Raw genomic sequence first — 21877 nt, 5'->3', positions numbered from 1 at the left:
GTGTCTGCTAATATTGCAGAGATGTATCTCTTGTTGTGTAGTCAGAATCAAGATGTCAACCTGGAACCAGAAAGTTATTTTCTCATTTATGTCCTTACTACAATATGAATAATCAGAACAGCATACTCAAGTTGTTTCTCGATGGACTGCTTCCATATTCTCTTGTCTCATTAACTCATCTCCGTTATATCTTCAAAGGAATAGGAGGACACAGCTGGTGAAAACAATATGCTTTCAGTAATGACTCACCCTTTACACACATACACACATGCATATCTATATACATTGTATATGCATATGTACACACACATATGTTTGTAGGGATTGTTTTCCAAATTCTGAATATAGATTAGAGGATTTTCAGTGTGTGTGTTTGGCCTGGATTGCTTATCTTGCAGCAAGAACCGTTGTAACAGAAGACGTGGAATGTTAGTCAACGAAGCATGTCCTTGTTTTTTTAGCAATCAATTTGAGATGGCAAATGTGACCTTCATACACATAATTCCAGTGATAGCTGATTGCATCTTTGTCCTGCACTGGTTAAGTGTAGGGATACACAGTCAATCTGTGCAATGTGTGTGTGAGGGGAATAAATGAGGAAAAGAGAAAAAAATTGTGGCAGCCACTTTCGAGGGTTTGTTAAAATTTGTTCTTCAGGGGGGCAGGTAGAGGTTTTGATTCCCCATGGGTGCTTTAATGGGTCCAGGGCAGAAGCGGCTGAGGCGAGCTGATTGGATGCAGTGATAGAGATCAACAACAAATATGCATGGGCAGCCACAAGCCTGAGTTTGAATTTTACTCCTCTTACATTAGAGCAGGGCAAGTAATGATAATGCTTTAAAAAGAGCATCAATTTAAGCAGTGCAGAAATCGATGACCCTCTTTATCATGTTTCTTTTCAAGTCATGACGGGTCAGATGTTATGTAGGACAATGGATTACCGTGAAACCTGAAATGTTCGTGTGCATTTAATTTTGCAAATTTCGCAAGAGCCAAGATTCACAAAATCAAACAGCACACAAAAGTTCTTGTTTACACTATGTGCAGTAAATGCCAGTGGCAATTCGTGAACATTTCATGCTGTGAAAAAGGCCGTCCGCTCATTCGCGAACATTTCATGCCGTAAAAAAACTTGCCCTACAGTACTTACTCATCGTTGCATTGAGAAAGGCACGACACCTAGTGATATTTGACACATCTATTCTGGGGTAAATTTTCATCATAGTATTGTCATCATTAAATTGGTCCCTCTGAACGCCATTGCATATATCTTATATTGGAGAAAGATGATGAACTGCTTAAATTCATTAAAAGGCATGGCAATGGAAAAAGAAAAACTTGACAAAAACTTGACAATGTGAGAAGATAAAAAGGGACATCATGTTCCAAAAATGTGTTGCCAAGATAAGAATGAGATACATGTATAAATTTAGCAGTAAAAAGGTATTTCAAAATTCCGCATCTGAAACAAACAATTATAACGTGAATTATTTAGGGCTCAGATGATAGCAAGTATTCATTATGCCCCATGAAACATTAAAAATGAAAACTGAAAATCATGATAACAGATACAGCATCATACCTCAGTAATGTGGTTTCTACAACTCATCAATTTCACTGTTTTTATATTCTTTAGGTTGGACCTTGCATGACAAGATTTTGAGTCAGGTCTCTATCATGCTTGGCCTGATAACTCAATCTACTGTGTTTTCAAAGTTCAAACTTTATTTTGACTTTTTTTTTTAAAATCAACAGAATATACAAAGTAATGATTGAAACTAGACATGCATTGGAATGATACACAGGAAGCAAAGATAACAGTATGTTCATGTCTGTGTATGATCATTACCAGTAGAGACATACACAGACACACTTGTGCATTCTGCAAAAAAAAAATGAGGTACAATATATATATATATATATATATATATATATATATATATATATATATATATATACGCTTGTAAAACTAGGGATAGTACAAACATATATATATTTTTTGTACCTCATTTTTTTCGCAGAATGCACAAGTACAAAAAATATATGGGCCGTGACGCGAGAAAAGGGCCCTTAGCGCCGCTGCGCGCAAACGCCAGAAAACGGCGCGGAAGTTTGATAAAGCAATACGCGCAAAAAAGATCAACCTGCTAACTGCGCGCACATCCATAGACGCATCTAAAAAGTGACAGGATTTGGACAAAACATGCTTTTTTTTTTTAATGTCGTAATGGGGTCATTTAGGATTGGAATTTCAGAAAAAGGTTTTCATATTTAAATACGTCAGAGTTCCTTCTACAATGTGGAGGTGAAAACTCATTTTCGGTATTTAATGCCCTAAGGGCCCTTTTCTCGCGTCACGGCCCATATATGTGTTTGTAATACATATATATATGTATATATGGGTACCTTATAATATATGGGGGAAAGGAGAGTGAAGAGCTTATGACTACAGACCTTCCCCAGAGCTGTCCCAGAATTAAAGAGTGATCTTTTGTATATTTTTTTCTTTTCTGCTACCAAACCATCAAAGGCATTGCATACATTGTCATCTTGAATGAATTTAATACCTATGCTATGATTTTAGCATGTTTTGAAGTCATGTTTAATAGAATGAATACTTAAAAAAAACAGTGTTAAGTGTCCTATTATAATTAATCAAATGATTTTAAATACTTCAAGATTTTCTGCGAAGAGCAATTAGCAGACTGAGAACTCTTTGATAGCATTGCTCTCTGTGAGTATCACCCATTCATGTATAGCGAGGCAAAGAGGTGTTTGTATGCGCCCGACAACATAAAGATTTAAGTTCCTGGATGGCATGCCGTGGTTGAGGATGCAATTGATTTATGTGTCATGAGGTGATATAAACATAACTGCTTTATGGAGGAGAACATCATGACTGGGGCGGTAGGTTTAGATGATCCCAGCCTCATCCCAGAACTTAAACCTTGTCTCAATGGCAGCACGGCGTGCCTGGAAAGCCCATCATGTCGCCACGGTGATAACAAACTAACGAAGCATCCCTGATGTGAAAACCTGGTGCTATCCCCTCGCCCATGCTGTCACGGCGATGCCTGCCTCTAAAGCCCCTTCTGTGTTAATTAAAGGAAATCATGCAAAGGAAACTGTCCTCATGGTAGTTTTCAATAGCAGCCGTGTGCTAAAAGCAGCAACCGCTTTCAATACTGAATATAGTGGATATTCATGTTTTAAAATGTTAAGTGTTTTCATGTAGTCGTGCTTCAAAGAATAAATACAGGCATTGAAAATACCATATCAACAAATACTAGGCCGATTTGAATGGCCTGTTTTCAAAGAATTGTGTGTGTGTGTGTGTGTGTGTGTGTGTGAGAGAGAATGTGTGAGTGAGAGAACAAACTCTTTCATTATGGTAGAGATACGTGTGTATATAGAATGTACATGTATATATATATATATATATATATATATATATATATATATATATATATATATATAATATATATTATATATATACTCGGTCTAATATTTCACAAGGTGTAATTATGTTATCAGCTAACTGTATGGTTTCAAATGTCCCTTTCTTATAAAGGTTTGATGTTATGATCTTATTCCTCCGCTCAGGATTAGTTAGGTTATGTAATAAGTTTAAATCTCCTGATCTGAATGCTGAGAAATAGAAGGATAGTGGTTCGATTATTTGCAAGAGGCTAAGATAAGTTCAGTTTGGGGAAATCTATTATTTTAAGTCTGATGACTAATGTTGCAAGTCATAATTCAGTCAAAATTACATTTCAAGATATTGTCATTTTTTTCTTCAGATTATTCTGTTGCTATTTTGTGAGGGATTGCCTTTGTTTTCACATATGGGTAGAAAACAATTTCATATCTGCTATAGATATGAATGCCTGCAGCTCCTGCTGATGATGTTAGGCATGTGATTGTCCTACGTCTTGGTTGAACGTTGTGATAGAACTGCTGTGAGGGCCCTGTTTCACTAACATGGGAACTATATCACGCCAAACAATGAACCCAAAGTAGGGACAACTTCATTTCAGATCAGATCCAGTTGGGAAGGATACATTAACATTCAGGATGTATTCTAGAATGTGGCAAGATGGGTGCAAGATATTATTCACAAATGGGTTAGTGAAACAGTTCCTAGCTTCTGAGGACAAATTGATCACAGAATTGTCCCTAGAATTAGTTGAATTGAACTCAGGGTTGATGTTGGAGCTTATATAGCGAAACAGGCCCCTGGATCCCAATATTGGGATAAACTGTGACATGTTACAACAACCCATCAGCTAAATGTATACACTATGCACCCCTTTTTGGTAAGGCCAGGCACTTAAAATCCTCTGCGAGCCTAAATATTGATAGTGCAACCTGATAATATTTCTTGTACAGTTAAAGAAGATTACTCATAAATCACTGACCCATATACTCAAGATTGTGTGACCATTTGTTATGTTACCTTGATAAAGTCAAATATAATTTGTCAGAGAAAAATGCAGATCAGCTGATTTGGATGGATATTATTTTAAAAATTTTGATTCTGAACAAGTTTAGACATCCTATGTGGTTTTATTTTTGTTCATTATGTGCTTTAATGTCAGCAGAACACTCAGTCAACTCTGGTACCAATGTAGTAATCTTTTTTTGATGAGTAAACAGGTTCCATGTGTATGAAAACCCAATTATCAGTGTGTTGTTATCACTTAACAGACATCGCGACGAGTTTCTCGCCAGGAGCATTATCTCCGAAGCCTCCTTCCAAATCTCACTAAAGATATCTCACAGCCCCGCCTGTCATCAGTAGCATGACAGGCTTAACAGTAGCATTCCTCATCCACAGACCAACGCATCAGGGAGGAGCTAATCCATCAACACTTCCCACTCCTCGACCTGCACAAAGTGCAGCCAGAGCCACTCTCTACTAGGACCGAAGGAGAGCAAAGATAACACATCAGTTATCGGCTGCTGGTGGAAAGCTCCTCTATGGCTTACTTGTCTCTCATCCACTCCTTAACATGCTTGTCTTTCTTATTAAAATATCAGCCCAAAATTCCAGACGAAGTCCCCTAAACAGTCTTAGATAGACTTTGCACTCTTATTCAGCTTCCCCCAACTTCCTGTGGTACTCTTTCTTTCTCTATCTCTTCAGCGAGGTTTGTTCACACGTGTTGATATTTCAGGCTTCTAAACAGGAGTGGCGAAGATAACTTGTGTGAACTCTCCTCCGAATGAGGATCTGGCGAAGAGCTCAAATGTAGAAATTAAAAACACATCAAAAACTCATCACTGGATTAGGGAGAATTTGTGAGTAATGAGATTTAGACGAGTCTTTTTCACATTCAGTGTATCTTTGTGTCCTTGTAATCACAGCTATTAATTCCTTTGCCCATTCAAGTCTCAGCGGGGGTGAATATAGAAATCAAAGGAATATCCTAGAACAATGTCTTCCAGAATGTTTGAGAATTTATAGAAATGATACAGAGCTATGAGCATTTCAAATTTAAATAAATATCAAGAACAGCTGCTTACAGAACTTTTGTATGTATGTTTCCAAGTGCAACATTTTATCTGTCATTTGAATGCCAATATTTCAATATTGTTCAATATTTGTTTTCTTTTCTTTCAATTCCAACATTGGTGCATAATCCTTGCAAAAAGAAAAAAAAAATCAGCCAGGAACTAGATTATTTGTTTCTTTGCAGATATTACAATAGTGGTACTTTGATGCTAAGATCAGGAAACCCCAAAATGGGATGCTAATTTGAAGTGCCTGTATCTTTTTGGTGTTTGCACTCTTAAAAGGAATAAAGAAATGAAAATATCCCACTAAGAAAAACTTTGTGCATGATACCAGTATACTAATGTACATTTCATGTAATCTCTTTGTGGTCAGAATTTCATGTGTTAGCATTGTTCATGCATTATGTACTCTAATAGAATTACTTTAAAATGACCACTATTTAAAAAATGTAAGTCTCATTTATCTGAATGTGCAGATGACTTTCAATTGTCTTTGAAGTATCAAGTGAAATCGTTGAAAGGTTTTGACTTCAGATTTTTAGCAACATCAATCACAGGTTGAAATAAATCAAAACGTCACAACACATGAAAATAAACATGAAATCCTTCTGAGGTAATAAGCCTTTTCGTAGTCACAATCTTTTCTTTGTTTTTACTATGTCACCTGTTAAATGCAGATACACTTATAGGCATGCAGAGAAACTGCCTATATCTCAATTTCATCTGTGTTTTTTAAGCCACAAAATTTTAACAGAGGTTAAGTAGAGACAAGATTACTCTCCTAAGTAAGACAAACGTGTAAAAATTTGAGTTGGTCAACCCAAATGACATATTTTATTCCATTTCAGAGAATGCTTATCTGCAACTTTTTGTGGGTTTTGAGCTGGGTGGTCACATTTAATTCAATTTAATTCAATTTAATTCTCATATTTGCCCCTAAAGTTGAAAATGGCAAGCAAGCAGGGGAGCCAATAGTCAAACTTGGCAAGTAATATCTTTAAACGCCAGCTATATATATTATGTCACTGCAAGACATTCACAACGGATGCCTGTACATCTGACTGCATATGGAAAATGTCACTTAGCAAGTACTTCTTTGCTTTAACCTGTAGTATTGAATTCAAAATGCAGAGATGTGAGCGAGTGGGAGGGATTTATTAAGCTGAGTCTGGAAGGAAGATTAAGATAGATCCATGAAGGCCGCAGTAAGTAAAGTAGCAGAGATTCTTCTTGGGTAACAAGCCTTATCTCAAACACATGGTGGGAGATGGGATATATGGAACAGGCATTGCTTTGATTGACAGAGCCTCAGGATTACCAACAAATCAAATATCCCACTCGGTGTCATGAGACTCATATGAAAAAAAAAAATCAGATTTTCCTGATTTATCAATGAGAGACAACTAGAAGGAATGCTTTACTTCAAAGAAGAGACCGTATCAGAACCATGTACTCTCGCAGACAATAGTTCATATAGTTCAAAGAGAGTTTGAAGAAATCAGTGAAATTACAGGAAATTTCATGCTCCTTTGTACAATCCTGTATTTGATCCAAAGACTAACATCTTTTTTAAAATTACATTGACAGACATCTTTGAAAAAGAACATTAATTATCCTTGTTTCAAAGAGAATTTGAACAAATTGGTAAATTTACATGAAATTTAATGCTGGTTCATCTACTGCATTAGTTCCCAGGAATAAACAGTTTAACTGAAATGTCAAAGATCTTGAAAATGAAAATTGAGATCATAATGGATGTAGTTGTAAAGATCACTAGAAGCTAATGGTATCTTAGATGGCTTCATTATGAGATGCTTAAAGGGATCGTATAGTTTTGGTTGAGACCTAATTTCAGGTTTCTAACATTTTTTGGTGAGATAATGAGAAACCTCTTATGAAATATGAAAGGGCATGTAATTCTATGAGGAATTCAACGTTTATTTGATGAAAATTGGTTTTGAAATGGCTAAGATATCCAAAAAAGAGTGATTCTAATAAAGTGTGGGACCCACACTTTATTACGATCGCTTTGTTTTACTTTGTTTTTGGATGTTTCAGTCATTCCAAATCCGATTTTCATCAAATAAACTTTGAATTCCTCTTAAAATGGTATGCTCTGTACTATATCATAAGTGTTTTCTTGGTATCTCGCAAAAAGTTAAAAGCTCAATTCTCATCTCCACCAATACTGTACCATCCCTTTAATTTTTATGAATTATTTTTCTTTCTGAAAAATAGCTGCTCTCACAGAGTATTATAAAGAGTCATCCTATTTCAATAACCAGACAAAGAAACCAATTCCTCAATCTTTATTTCTCCTCATCTTCTTTTTTTTACCTCTTGTCAACTAATTGTACTGTGAAATCAAAATATATTTTTCCCTTCATCGTTTCTTTTATATTTTCTTTCTATGTACAGTTTTGTTCATGAAAATGTTACAGAATCCAATAAGTAAAACAGTTAAGGAAACTGGGAATATTTTTTTTTCACTATGTGTGTATCAGGATTAAGTGTATCCTGACTGAAGGTTTGTTAGTTAACGTTACGCCGCAGAAGTGATGAGGACCCCGTCTCTAGGGGGAATCCTGTAAGTCTTGTGTTGCTATAACTACAGTGTGCTTGTCACCTAAATGATGCATGAAATCAGAATGCATCAGTGGAGAGGCTTTTTTAGGGTAAAAAGGTTTAAAAATGTGGTTTGTGGAAGATAGAGCAGAAAGCAGACACAGACATGTGGTTTGATAAATTTGCTGGAAACACAATTCCATACATTGTCCAAGTGTGTCAAATAATTTATGCATTCCTCGACGATCATGACTGTAGCTCTGTTATTACCAATATCATCATATAGTATAGTAATTGTGTGTAGTGTCAATACAATATCTAGTGCAAGACATTATAGGGTTAAGAAAAGAATACTGCCATTCAAATCTTTATCGAGCTCAATGTAGCCTAGTTCACGTAACTTGAGTTTACTTATTACCTTATCTTATTTTTATTTCTCTTGAGGATGAGTGTACAGAGTGTACATATTTTTGGATAGATGTTATCTTCTCAAATATCGTATGTGATATTAATGCAATAGCTTCTCCATATAAATCTGCTGTGCAAGACTTTATGCATAAGTAACATCATTGTCAGCTTCTATTGACTGATTTTGATACTGAATACGTGTGATATATGACAGTGTTTTTACTCATGCAAACTTTACAAGACAGCAGATATTCGAGAAATTTAACAGGTCATCATTTATTGTTTAGATGGATTCATTGAAGAATATGATATAATTGAATGCAACAGTAATTTTATAAAGAAGGTAATACAATCATGATATAAGCAATTACCAAAAAAAAAAAATAAAATAATGAAAATACTTCAAATTTTACCTTTATGGCATATCTTGTTTTTATTTCATTTTAATCAAAATATTGGAGACTACACATTTATATGTCTTCATTCTTATTATAGTGATTTTTCAGAGATCAGTGCTTTTAATCATCATTTTTCATTTTAATCAATAGGCATGAAGAGAATCTTTGTAGTGAGAAACCCATCTGCCCGATACACATGGTTAATAAGATGTAATCAATAGTGACCGATGTCCAGTTTAGTGCTTGACCAGTTCCCTTTTTCCATATTTATCTGAGAAGTAGTTTGATGACTTAGTCTTCAGTATTTTAATGAATCATGTGGTGTTGTAGATTTTACCGTGTGTACATATTGGTTTCACAGAAAAAGAAATTGATTCTCTCTGGAGTCCCTTTGACAGCAGTATGTATGTTGAGAAATGTATTGTGACATCAGGAGCTTTACATTCAGGGAGTTAAATCCATGAAATTCATGGCATTATTGGCTGTCATGGATAGTCATGTTGTTGAGCTAAACAAAAGTAGGAGGAGAAGGAGACCGGTGTGATGCCAGCCAACATCCAGTCTGTGAGATGGATGTGTCACGCGATGCCTCGGTGTGCATAAAGGGATTGATGGCTGAGAGGAGTCTTAAGAGTGTGTGGAATAAAAAAAAAAGAAGTCATTGACATGGTGGAGTGTTGCAAATTCTTCCCCGAATGCTACGAATTAATACCGTAACCAGAACGCCCTGGGTCACAACCCTCCTCCAAGGCTGTCTCTCATTTGTGAGCCCGAGGCAGAAGAGATGCTGAGAGTATGCTACGGTTCACCTCACATTCCTCCTTCTTTCTGTCTTATGAGTGTGTTTTCAGTCATAGTCCACCCACGCAGTACTGAGTATATGGGACTCTGTGAGTTAGCATGAGTGGGTTTGTTTGCTGTTGTTTTCTCAGCATACCTAGGCAAAGCAAATTTCTTTCAAGTGATGAATTTGTAGTGCAAAGATGCAAATGTATGAATGGCTCAACATTTACCCTATTCCTAAAACAGTCTAAGATTGTACAGATAATATCAAGAAGATAACGTCTGCTTTGAACAGGAGATTTTGCTTGCCAGCTCTAATGACTATATCGAACGAAACCTCACCTTTAACACATAGTGCTCAGAGATGATGCACACACACACAAACACACACTCACCTGTAACTAGACAGACAGACAGACAGACATATGTTTTGACATGTACAATTTCTTATTGTATGAGAGATAGTTACCTATATTGTAACTTGCACCCTCATGGAATTTTCTTGTGGAAAATTTTGGAATGCTACTCTCCATTTAGTGTTTGCATTTTTCACAGCAGACATTCAACAAAATGCCCTTTCAGGTCCACCAGTAATTTTCTAAAATGGAACTGCAATTTCAGCTGAAGATCAATCATTCATGTGTCACTCTTGTCTTTCTACATTCGTATAAATGATTTGATTTTGTATCTTTCTTGTAAAGACAGAAATACCAACTGTTACCTTTTTGTAGTATTTTGTTGTTGTTTTTTTGGCCAAAACGTACAGTAGATTTCATGGAAACTACTGCTTTTCGTAAATTGTAGGTATGTATATTACAGGGAAGGTAAAAATACATTTTCCATCAAGAATACACCTTTTTACCCCTCAAAAAACTACAATGTTGTGTACAAGGTGGACATCCCTGTGCAGAGATGCCCGATCTTCTGTGTACTTCTGAAAATGCATAACTTTTGTGAGTATTGAATGATGCTGTCATTATATTTAAACAGTATATTTATACACTACACTTAGCCCCCTACTCTCTCTCTCACACAAACACACACACATACACACACACACACACACAAACAAACAAACAAGCACACAGGGTAGATAGGCAGTTATAAAGATAATTCTGATTGAAGCAATATTTGCTAGTTTGCACAGTGAAATTCTGCAATATGAATGCCACCGTATGAGAGGAAAAGTCCACTGAAGTCACACACCTAGGCCTGTGTGTACTGTGACCACCCCTCTCCATGTGGGTGGTAATTTGTAATTTATCAAGGAATGTAACGTTCCAATTTCCTGTCCATTTAGGTACCTGGGTCAATGACTGGCTGGTCGAGTAATGACCGGCATTTCTGCCACCAATATCTCGTCCCTCCTTGCCCTGCGGCCATCCCTGTAGCAGACCACTCAGGACGGCCATTTTGTCTGTGCCTATTGATTTTTGTGCCTCAGAGTCTAGACAGATCTTTAGTGGTCTGTGGTATCGTCTGTGGCTTACTCTTCTGTGAGGAGACTTGCATTGTTTTTAATATCATAGTCATACTCTCTGTGAATTATGTATTTCCATCTTGTTAGAGTTGCAGATCTGGTATCAACACGCAAGAATGAATGGAAGTGATTGATTTCTATGTGTTCTCTCTAGTTTTAAGGAGAGCAAAATGCCTTCTTACCCATGTACTCATGATACATAAACTTTCTATTGATATGACATTGCTATAATTACAAGCAATTCAAAGGTTTTCTATACTCAATTTATATGCAGAAATTTTTTTCCCCCCAGTGACACTGAAATCCATATCCTTACAATCTAACTGAAGTACATTGAAAGGAATCCAACAACACTTCCAAGTCTGTGTGAAAGTCTGTAGACAAGGAAGACAACCTTGTCACAGCAATGTAAAATATAAACTGCCTGTTTTCACACTTCACTCTTCAGCAACATCTTGAGAGTGAAAATTATCAGAATAACATGTGAAGAAATCAACAAACAAATAACAGCAAAATAAGTAAATAAATACTAGTAAAGTCTGTACTCACTTATTTATGTGGTGGCTTAAATTTTCATAGCCCAGTTAAAGGAACTGCATTTATCATAGATCCCAGGGGCAGATCCAGGAATTCCATAAAGAGGGGGATGCCTTTACAAAATTAAAGGGGGTGCACAACCCCCTTTTTTTTCTTTTTTTTTTGGGAAAAAATAAAGGGCCTGGTGTGATCTCCCCTGGATCCACCACTGGAGCCAGATTGGACCTAAAATGTGACCGTGCACCTCAAAACGAACATACAGTCGCACACACTGATTTTGCGTGAGGACTGAAAATAAGTAAAATGGGTCATCCTAGCCGAACTTGACTTTTTCATATTTTCTGAAAGAGCGGGTATTCTTTTACATTATGCTAAAATTTGGTATCATAAAACGGGCAGGAAAGTGTGTTTTTTTAGCAGTTTATCTCGAACATTTTTGGTAGAAAAGTGTGATTAGGTGTGTCTTTAGAATCCCTTTTTCATTTCCGAAAAACCTTGTTCACACTCTTCACTTTCAACTCTAATAACTTTTGAAAAGATAGGGCTACTGCTTTGAAAGTTGGCATTAATTATGGACAGAATGTGTTAATGAGGCATGCTTAATTTAAGTTTAATCTGATAATCCCTTCATTGTTATTACTCTGGTGGTTTACTTCCTGTTTTTTGTCCCATTCATCGCACAGCCAGCACGGTTTGGTAAAGATTAAGCGCTTGAATAAACACTGTACTTCAGAACCTCTTTTCTCAGTTCACACTTTACCTGAGTTTTTGCTTTCTTTCCAATATTTAGATAGGTTAGGAGAGTCCATTTGATTTGAGTTATATATCATTTTAAAGCTTAAAGTATGCTCTTTCAGAATACGGTCTTAACTAATAATTCATGTCTGGCGACTTTTTGTTTGTTTTGAGGTGTAGGGTCACAAATAGTTAGTAAGATACCAGAAGAGAGAATCAATGTAAGGATATCCTCATAGATTATTACATTTCTTTTGTTAGGTTTCTATTCACAATGTAATGTGAGAAAGGCAGTATGACAATGTAGACTTTGTTTTGTTAAGATTTGTTGTTCCTTTCCACAGTAACCTTTCTTTATCCTGTCTCCAAAGTGAAGACATATACCCAAAACCTGTGAAATGAGACGTTAAAATGAACAAAGGCCTCCAAAATGAGGGTAAAGAGGACAAGGGTATCATATGCTGCCTAAATGGCATGCATGAATAATTTGGTAGATCACTTGTTGCTATTTTGATACATACTATGTTTCAAAACGGTTCTGTTTCACCCACAAAGTGGGCTGGGATTTTGATAAGCTGTTGTGATTACAACTTCTATTCTTGCCACAGTTTGTAGTGGAAGCGAAATACTTTTTTCCTACAAGCCTAAAGGAACTGTTATACCTAGCCCCTTCCAAGCCTGGTGAGATGATAAAAGGATTGGACAAACAGAAGCTGTTAATGAACAAAACTTACATACCAATATCCATATACAAAGTAAACTAAGAACATCAAACTGAAGTGAATATGCACTCTAAATGCTGCCTTATGAAACAGTCTAAAATTTTCATTTGTCATTTTGTATATTTTGTATATTTATATACACGCAAACGTATCTCTCTTAATTTTCACCTCTTTTCTTCTTCTTCTTCTTCTTCTTCTCCTACATGGTACACGGCTGTGTTCTCCATCTTCTGGTTCCTAAATCAGGTAAGATGATTTTAACCTTTCAAAAAAGATTTGCATGTTGTAGCAATCTAAAAAAAAAAGATGATTAAAAGAAATCTGTATGAAACAGAATATCTTTCACAAGTTATTACGTCATGCTCTAAGTAGATGCAAGAAAACATGAATCTGTGTGGTTCAGAAGAGGAGTGATCATGTAAATGGTAAAAATGAAAAAATTTCACTCTTAGTATGATTGATAGAAAGGAGAGAATATAATTTAGATAGAAGAGAAGAATGAAAAATATGCCATGATGTCAAGAAATATGATTTGGTTACTAGTTGTCAGAAAGGAGAGATAGAGAGAGAGGGGGGGGGGGGATAAAGAGGGAGATTTCATGTGAAAGAAAGAGAGAAAATGTGAGAGATATATAGAGGGAAAGATAAAGAGACATCCAGGAAAATGATATCCTGTTAATGATATCCCCAAACTGGAGTCTGGTATGCGTAGACAGCCTTCTCCTGAGAGTGACAAAACATGGAATCAAGTCTGCTTCCTGAGAATCCATACCTGTTACATCAGTCACACAGGATGTATACTCCTGGTGCCTTTCAATCTGTCATATCATTTGTCACTTTGGAGTGTACCATGGCAAAAATTGCTGTCAGAAGTCAAGATTGCCATCTCATGAAATGGCATCAATTTGCAAGGAAAACTACTGTCGAGAAATCCTGGCTATGTGCAGATAAAGTGAGACAAAAGCACAGGAGCTAGACTTTGCTAAATTCATAGAAAATAGTTCTGCAAACTATACAAACCAATAGAGAGGGTTCTTAATTGTTGACTGTTGTAGATGCTTGAGAATTATGTTATCAGAATTTTTATTCCTCAGGTTGCTGTTAACTCTCTCTCTCTCTCAAAAGTTGTATATCCCTTTTGGAAATGTCACAAAATTATGCATGTTATAAAGAAAAAAAGTCTCCTAACGTTATGTATAAAACATTATGATAATACACAGCCAGCCCCATGTCACTCGAAAATACACTCATATACAGAGAATAATGGTTTGAGTTTTTTTTTGTTTTTTTTTGGTATGAATAAATTCAGTTGAAGTCTGCAGTATTTATTCCCTTTCTATCATAAAGTAGTCTCCAATTTTATTATTCTGAGGAACATACCAGCTCATGAAAGGTATCTGATTTTCATGGTTACACATGAACTTTAAAGATTTTTGCCTCCTATATCTAAGCTAGATTACTTATTTTCACACTATCCCAACATCTGTATATTTTCTTTTGGCTAAGGGCCATAAGTCACGTGCCTTTTTTTTTTTCATGTAAAGCCACACAAGAATACAGTATTTTTTTTTAGTCCACATGAGCTAGATTCTTCGGTTGAGAATGATAAGGGTGTTAAGTTGTCACTAAACCCATAGTGTTCAAGACAACTTAACGCCCTTCTCATTCTCAACAAACAATATGTTCTAGCAGTGTCAGTGCTCCAGATAATGAAAGAGTTAGTTGATTTTATTTTTGTTTTGCACCATTGTAGATACACTGTACTTGCATCCTTAACATACTACACTCATAACAGGTTGATACAGGTTAATCCTTTGTATCTATAATCAAAGCGTCACATGTGAAGAGTGAGGTATCTGAGTTGTGGTATATGTATATATCTGAGTAGCAGCTTGAGCTTTACGTGTAACTATGTCTGTGACTAGAAGTGTATAGCAAGGCTGCTTTGTCATCTAAGTATCATATTCCTTGTAGCAGAGGTGGGAACTGCAGCAGTGCTAATGATAATTCCTCCCTGTGGATGAAATTTAGCCCAGAAATCAAGCCCCTCATGTTGCCATGGCGATGCACTCATAGCACTCATTGGGGTGGGATGACAACCCTCAAGTGCTCCTCAAGAGACTGCTAGTCTCATTTCCAGAATTGGGTTTGATATCCTGTCCCCGTTCACACCTAATCCTAGACTTGAATTGGAATGTCGATCGAGTATTGTCTTGTAGATATCAATGTCTGTCTGACAGCCATTGTACTTCCTGATTCCAACCAAATTAGCCTATTTCCTCATGGATGTCATATGTGGTCATTTTTCAAGAAGCTTTTGTTTTTCTGTTCTTATGTGCAGTGAAATCTGATACTGACATGTTAGATTTCATTTGTGTGTGTGTAGTATCTTCCAATCAGCTCACAGCTGAAATCAAGCATTTAACTCTGATCTACTGTAAAACCTCACAGGGTTAAGAAATGGCACAACAACTCTATGTCAGCAACAGATGAACCACATGATTTAACTGTGAAATTTCATTTAAACTTTAGGTAAGAATAAGTATTTCCATTAAAAAAACACACACCTTGCTTAATATTCATCTGCTTTGTGTATAGTGTAAATTGTCACCTATTCTTGAATGTTGTGAGGAGCAAAGAACAAAAACCGTAAAACTTTGAAATGGATGTTTAGGTAAGGAATATGGAATTGACTAAAAATTTAAATGTTGCAAGTGCCAGTATTTTTCTACAAAAAGTAATTGTCAGTGAATAGAGAAAATAATGCACTATTCTTGTTTTGGCTGTTTGTGCATTAACATTAGTTTGATGCATTTCACTTTCAAAATGACTATGTACATCATGTTGTGTTTGCAAGTGGTCTTGTGACACTAAAGTTATGAAACAACCCTAAACGAAATGATCCCTCTTCTTAGCTGAAGATGCTCTGTCCAATACTTTGGTCTGTCTAAGAACATACAATGCAAATTGTATCTCTACTGAACAGAAGAAGAGGTTACGTTCCACATCTGAGGATAGGAAACCAAATTTAACATGATTGTGGCTATCCAGGTCTAATAATTTTGTCAGCAAATTGCAGACTATGAATGATGTCGTACTACCATGGGATATGCAGTCATCGTGAGTCTCAGTAGGTCATACGGGATTGGCAACTTCACTTCTCGTTCTGTAAAATTACCGCTGACCTGTGGGCCCTGATTACAAGAACTCCAGACCCAGGCTTTACTGGATTTTGAGTGTCAATTTTGATCTACGTTTTAAGCCAAGAGGAGATAAAATGGGGCTTCTGTCGTAATTGAATGTTTCTGTTTGACCTATGATTCCGTCACAAGCAATCTGTAAGCGGAGAATCTTGCTGAGCTCTTCAGAAGATGTTGGTTCTTGTGGAGAAGGATAATGTATATCAATTTTGGTAAGGGCAAGAGGGCACCAAACTTTGCGAGATATTGTCAACAGCAAACTGAAACTTTTCAGACTAGCTTTTTTGACTAATAAGCCACATTTTAGCTTCCCTTGGCACGCGACCAAAAGGAGATCAGTTGTTGCATTGCCTGTGGTCTGTTTTGATGAAAACAGGAAAGGGGGGCCTTGAGAAGATTTTTGAATAACTGAAATATGGAGCATGAATGAAATGTGGCCTTGGGTGACAAACTATAAAGGGTAGCAGGTTATTTTTTTTCTGTTGGCTTTGTATTATAATTTTGGTGAGCATGGCCTATTTCTGGTATGATATATGTGTGTGTGTATATATATATGTATATATATATATATATATATATATATATATATATATATATATTGCCCTGCGCACAATAAGAACTGAGTCAGTGCACTTTGATACAACCTTAACCTTGAAACCCTTTGTCTCAAAAGTAATGTTCATATTTGTTCAATTTCTTCTTTTTTTTTAAAATTTGGATGAGTTTTGTACTTTCAAAGCTTTGAATTTCCTCTTACAATACTTACCTTAAACTACTCACATGCTGTCATAATTGTATCATCAATTAAAAAAAAAAAAATCTTCCTTAACATCGTGTAGCCTTGACGTTTTCTTTGCTAGCTGAACAAATGTGGAAAATTTGTGGCGAAGGCTTCATTGGGTGTCGCTTGGCAGGTTTGAGCATGGAGCAATTTGCACTTTACTAGAAAAGAGCTCCATGGAGCAAAAACATGTCAGCCTCAGAAATGTCAAGAATAAGTGTGGGCGTGATCGGACAAGAAGTACCGCTGGATGGCTTATTTATTCTGAGGCATACGTGTACCTTAAAATCATTTTTGTCAATGACAAAATCAATATAAAAACACATTGCTGAAATAGAATGGACATGGCCGTAGACAAAATATATGACAGATGAATATTAAACACACAATCATTGTTGCTCTGCGCCATCCTGAAAATACACCAGCAAGAAAAATATGGTCTACAGCGATGTGGCAGCCATGTTGTCTAGCTCTTCAAGGTTTGTAGAACCAGGCATAATCATGAGTCATGAATCTAGTGGTTAACCCGTTGAGGATGGTTTGATTTTGCTACAACACGCATTTCCCATAGACACCTGCCCGAGTATACTTGGGACTCGTCCTCAATGGGTTGAGCATAGTAATGATACAGAATTGAACTCTTTGGGGTAGAAAAAGAATCATGGCAAGTTGGATGATGTAGCAAAGAGGGAAGTGTATAGCAAATGTGGTGATGACATAAAAAAAAGGGTTGAATGTGCCATTGGTTTAGACGCTGCAGGAACCAAAGATGTTGATACAAATAGAATAAGTAGTGTCATTTGATATGTATGACTGATAAAAGATGGCTGAGAAATGTTGGTATTGCCATGCCATTTCAGATATTGATGTGAAATAATCTAACTGATAAATCCTGTCTTCAACGGGCACAAGTATAAATCTATGCTTTGTGTCCTAAAGGCTTTAAACCATCTGTGTTTTGTTTGCCAATTTTTATATCTACAGGAGTGCTTTCTTTACTGATTGACACAAATGTCTGAAAATTAATTGGAAATGAATAGAGTTTACCTAATCCCTTTAATCTCTATTGCAGGGGTGGATCCAGGAATTGTGTAAGGGGGGGGGGGGGGCGCAACTAATATTTCTGGTGCCACTTCCGGGTTTCATTTCATTTTTTTCTTTTTATTTCTTTTGTTTTTAATGAAAAATAAAGAGGGGCTGCGCCCCCCTCTGGATCCGCCACTGTATTGTGTCACCATCTGTGTTTTGTTTGCCAATCTTTATGTCTACAGTGAGTGCCTTCTTTACTGATTGACACAAATGTCTGAAAATTAATTGCAAATGAACAGAGTTTACCTAATTCCTTTAATCTCTATTGTGTCACGATAGCCCTGCTGTTGGACTGAGGCACATTGTTATGCCCTGGTGTGCTTTTAATAGGCACATTGTTATGCCCTGGTGTGCTTTTAATACATCATGGACAAGTTTGGAAAAATTATCAGAGAAATCTAGGAAATAAACCTTCAAGCAACACATAACAATCTGAATGCTGATGAAAAAAAAATGCAAGTGAAAATCAAAAAATAGATAGATTACAGTCTGAACACATAAAGATTTAAAGCTCTTCCCCATTTTCCGACTTCCCTACAATCTTTTCTGAAATAGGTCTGTACTATTTGTTATCAGGAGGTAAAAGGCAACTAAATTTTCATATAAATATATGTGACCATGCTGCTGTGATGATCAGCCCTCCGTTGTACACCTTTCAGAGTCTGGTTACTCTTCTATCAGAGACTAATGAGTAGACTGTCATAATGAGAACATGCACTCTGTCTCCCCTTGACTGCTGATTGCCCTCTTTTGTGATGCGTGGTACTAATGGGACACAGATTGTTAACTCTTATGTAAACACATCTGAATCATTCATCAATTTAAACTCCAACTTAATTACAAATTGATTGTGTTGATGGAGAGTCTGAACTGAAGCAATACCCTGCAAGTCTGTGGACATGATTAAGTTTTACTTACTCACTATGTAATCTGCTAATTGTGATTTATTATGTGAGAGAAATGAAACACAGAGTTGCCAATTTGTCTCACTCTCTAAACTTTAACAATCATATTTTTGTTAATGTGTCCAATTTTTCCCAATATTTTTGCACATTTACTTTTCTGATTTTTTTTTTTATTTCTATAATTTTTTGTCTTTTAGATGTATGTAGATTGTAGATTATTATGTTAAGATTGTTATGTTACAACATGATGTAATGAAATGAACCCTGAGATTTATCTTATATGTAATTAGGATATCTTAATTTCTTTTAGCTTATCCTCTAGCCATGGCTGTTGTTTCTGACATTTATTTTGTTTACATTCAAAGCACTGTCATTGTTTTGATATTCTTGAAATGCAATAAAGAATAAAGAATTATATTACAAAAGTTGTGGTAACTTTATAAAAAAAATGAAGTCAGTATCCTAAGCATGAGAGAGGAGACAAGACAAGAAAGTTTTGAAAGTTTGAATCTTTATTCCAGTAATATGTGCACTACATGACACCACCCAGCCCACCCAAACAATTCAGTGACCTAAAAACCAGATAAGATTCCAATCCCAGCGGGGAAAAGAAATCCCGCCCAGGTACCATCGTCTGCTACAGCTGTGGTGACCATGGGCATGCTCTGCCATTGCAATCATTCTCAAATTGAGCCGTGTGTGACAATAGTTCCGTGTCAGCCAAGACGGATGAGAGGCGTATCACAGGTAGATTACCCACCTCAGAAAGGACGCACTGGGGTTACCTTAGGCTGGGTATCATACTACGGGTCATTGGCTTCTCAGTCAGATACAGAAGAACTGCTTCACAAGGCAGATCATTGGTCTCTTGTAATCCCATTTTGATTTGACTTTTTTGACATTGTAAGTCATATGGAATGTGCAGCTCATAGACTGTGACGTGTAATTCATAACAGCAGCATTTGCAGCCACGTAAGTAAAATAGATGAAATTTGTATGTAAAATGTTGCAGGTGAACTGGAAAAAAAAATGAAAAAAAACAACAAAACCCGTAGGTTGGAAACACTTGTGCATTACAAAATGTATCTTATGAGATTGTAGTTTTGGCTCCTCCCTGAGACCCATTTCCAGCTATATACTACAAGGATAAAGGTATTGTATTGAAAATGACAGTTAAATAAAAAGAAATCTGTGGGGGGAATAACTATAATTGGTTATTGAGATGCTTGCCATTGTGCTAAGTCAGTGTTGGGTGTTGCATCAGAATATAATTGCAAATGGTATAGCGGTAAGTGCACATCTTTTTCTTCTTTTGTTATCTGTTATTGTTGTGAGTGTGGGAGGGGTATTTGTGGTGCCACTTGACTTTTACCCCTCATTTGGTGAGCCTTAATGATAATTTCTTCTCATTTTAAAACATTGTATTGATTTCTAATCACTTGCTGTCTACTTGTGTGAGAAATCATTCTGCAAAAATGATAATATCAATCATAAAGTCTTTTCACATCTAATGAAGATAGTTACCAGATAATAAAATCAAATGATAAAATTTACTTCCCATTATTGGTTTGAAGTACCAGCCAAGCATCAACTACACAGATAATAAACAAAGTTAGATGGTCTGTACCTCATCATAAAAAGATAACAATAGTTACACTAAAGTGGCATAGAATACTCCCTTCTGATTGGCCTAAGCCCTACTTATGTTTGATTCTCTGACTCAAGTTTAATCGCATCTTTGTATGCAGTAGGGCCCATGGCAGTTAAAATGTTTTTGGACAATGAAGAATACGGAGCTGGCCAAAATGTTCTCTCTCCTTCCTCTTCAGTCACTCCCCCTTCTGTATCACCCTTTTCCTGTGTGATTATTATTTTTTCTTTCCACTTACTCGACGAGTTCAGGAAAACTCTAAGAAAATTGCTCGTGGCATTCTTATTAACACCTGGTTGAACACCATGTGGACTAAAGACCGGAGTCACCCACACAAAAACAAATACACACTCTCATGTTATTCTAGTCTGTCAAATTGTACTTTGAACCCCAAGGAAGTGCTTGGGAAATTTGCTTTCAAGTGCAAATTGCCCGCGAAGTGAGTTTTTGTCAAGTACTTGTAATTATGAGGGAGATGAGGTTGAAGGTACTTCGCTATATGTCAACATGAAATTAGTTTTCTCTGCTGTGATGTTGATGTTACCTGGAAACAATAAGAGTAATTTTAGTGACATTGTCACATCAATTTTCAGAAAACCTGTCAGGGCAGTACCTTTTTTTTCAGGAAAGGTAATGGTCCATGGTAGAAAAAAAAATAGTAGAAATAAAGAGCAAGTCAGAAAAGAAATGGAGTATGAAAATAGACATTTTTTGATGATTTATATGTCAAGTCTATGCATTAAATTCAAATGTTGTGCCATTGTGTGTTAGGTAAGGTAACATATTTCATCTGAGTCCTTTCTTGTGCTGTGTTTCATTGCAACCACTTTCAGCAATCCCAACTGTTTGTGTTTTTGTGTGTGTGTGTGTGTGTGTGTGGTTTTTTTTTTTTTTTTTTTTTTTGCAGTAGTAGGCTTAAGTACTATTCTTTTATCCCAAATGTGGCAAGTTTCATGAAAAATGTTGTTCTTCCCAATCTTATTACTACACATGTTTATGGCAGCAAAGGTGAAAATACTGTTTTCCACCAACAATACAATTTCAGCCATCCAAATGCTGCAATGTCGTTTACATGGCAGGGTTGGCATCCCTGCTGTATAGACAGG

This window comes from Diadema antillarum, unplaced genomic scaffold (genome assembly GCF_040938485.1).
Source record: "Diadema antillarum isolate AM-2024a unplaced genomic scaffold, OU_Dant_1.0 seq00000368_RagTag, whole genome shotgun sequence".
In the NCBI taxonomy this organism is placed as follows: Eukaryota; Metazoa; Echinodermata; class Echinoidea; order Diadematoida; family Diadematidae; genus Diadema; species Diadema antillarum.
The sequence above is the reverse complement of the archived record's forward strand: the minus strand, read 5'-3'. Positions refer to the sequence as shown.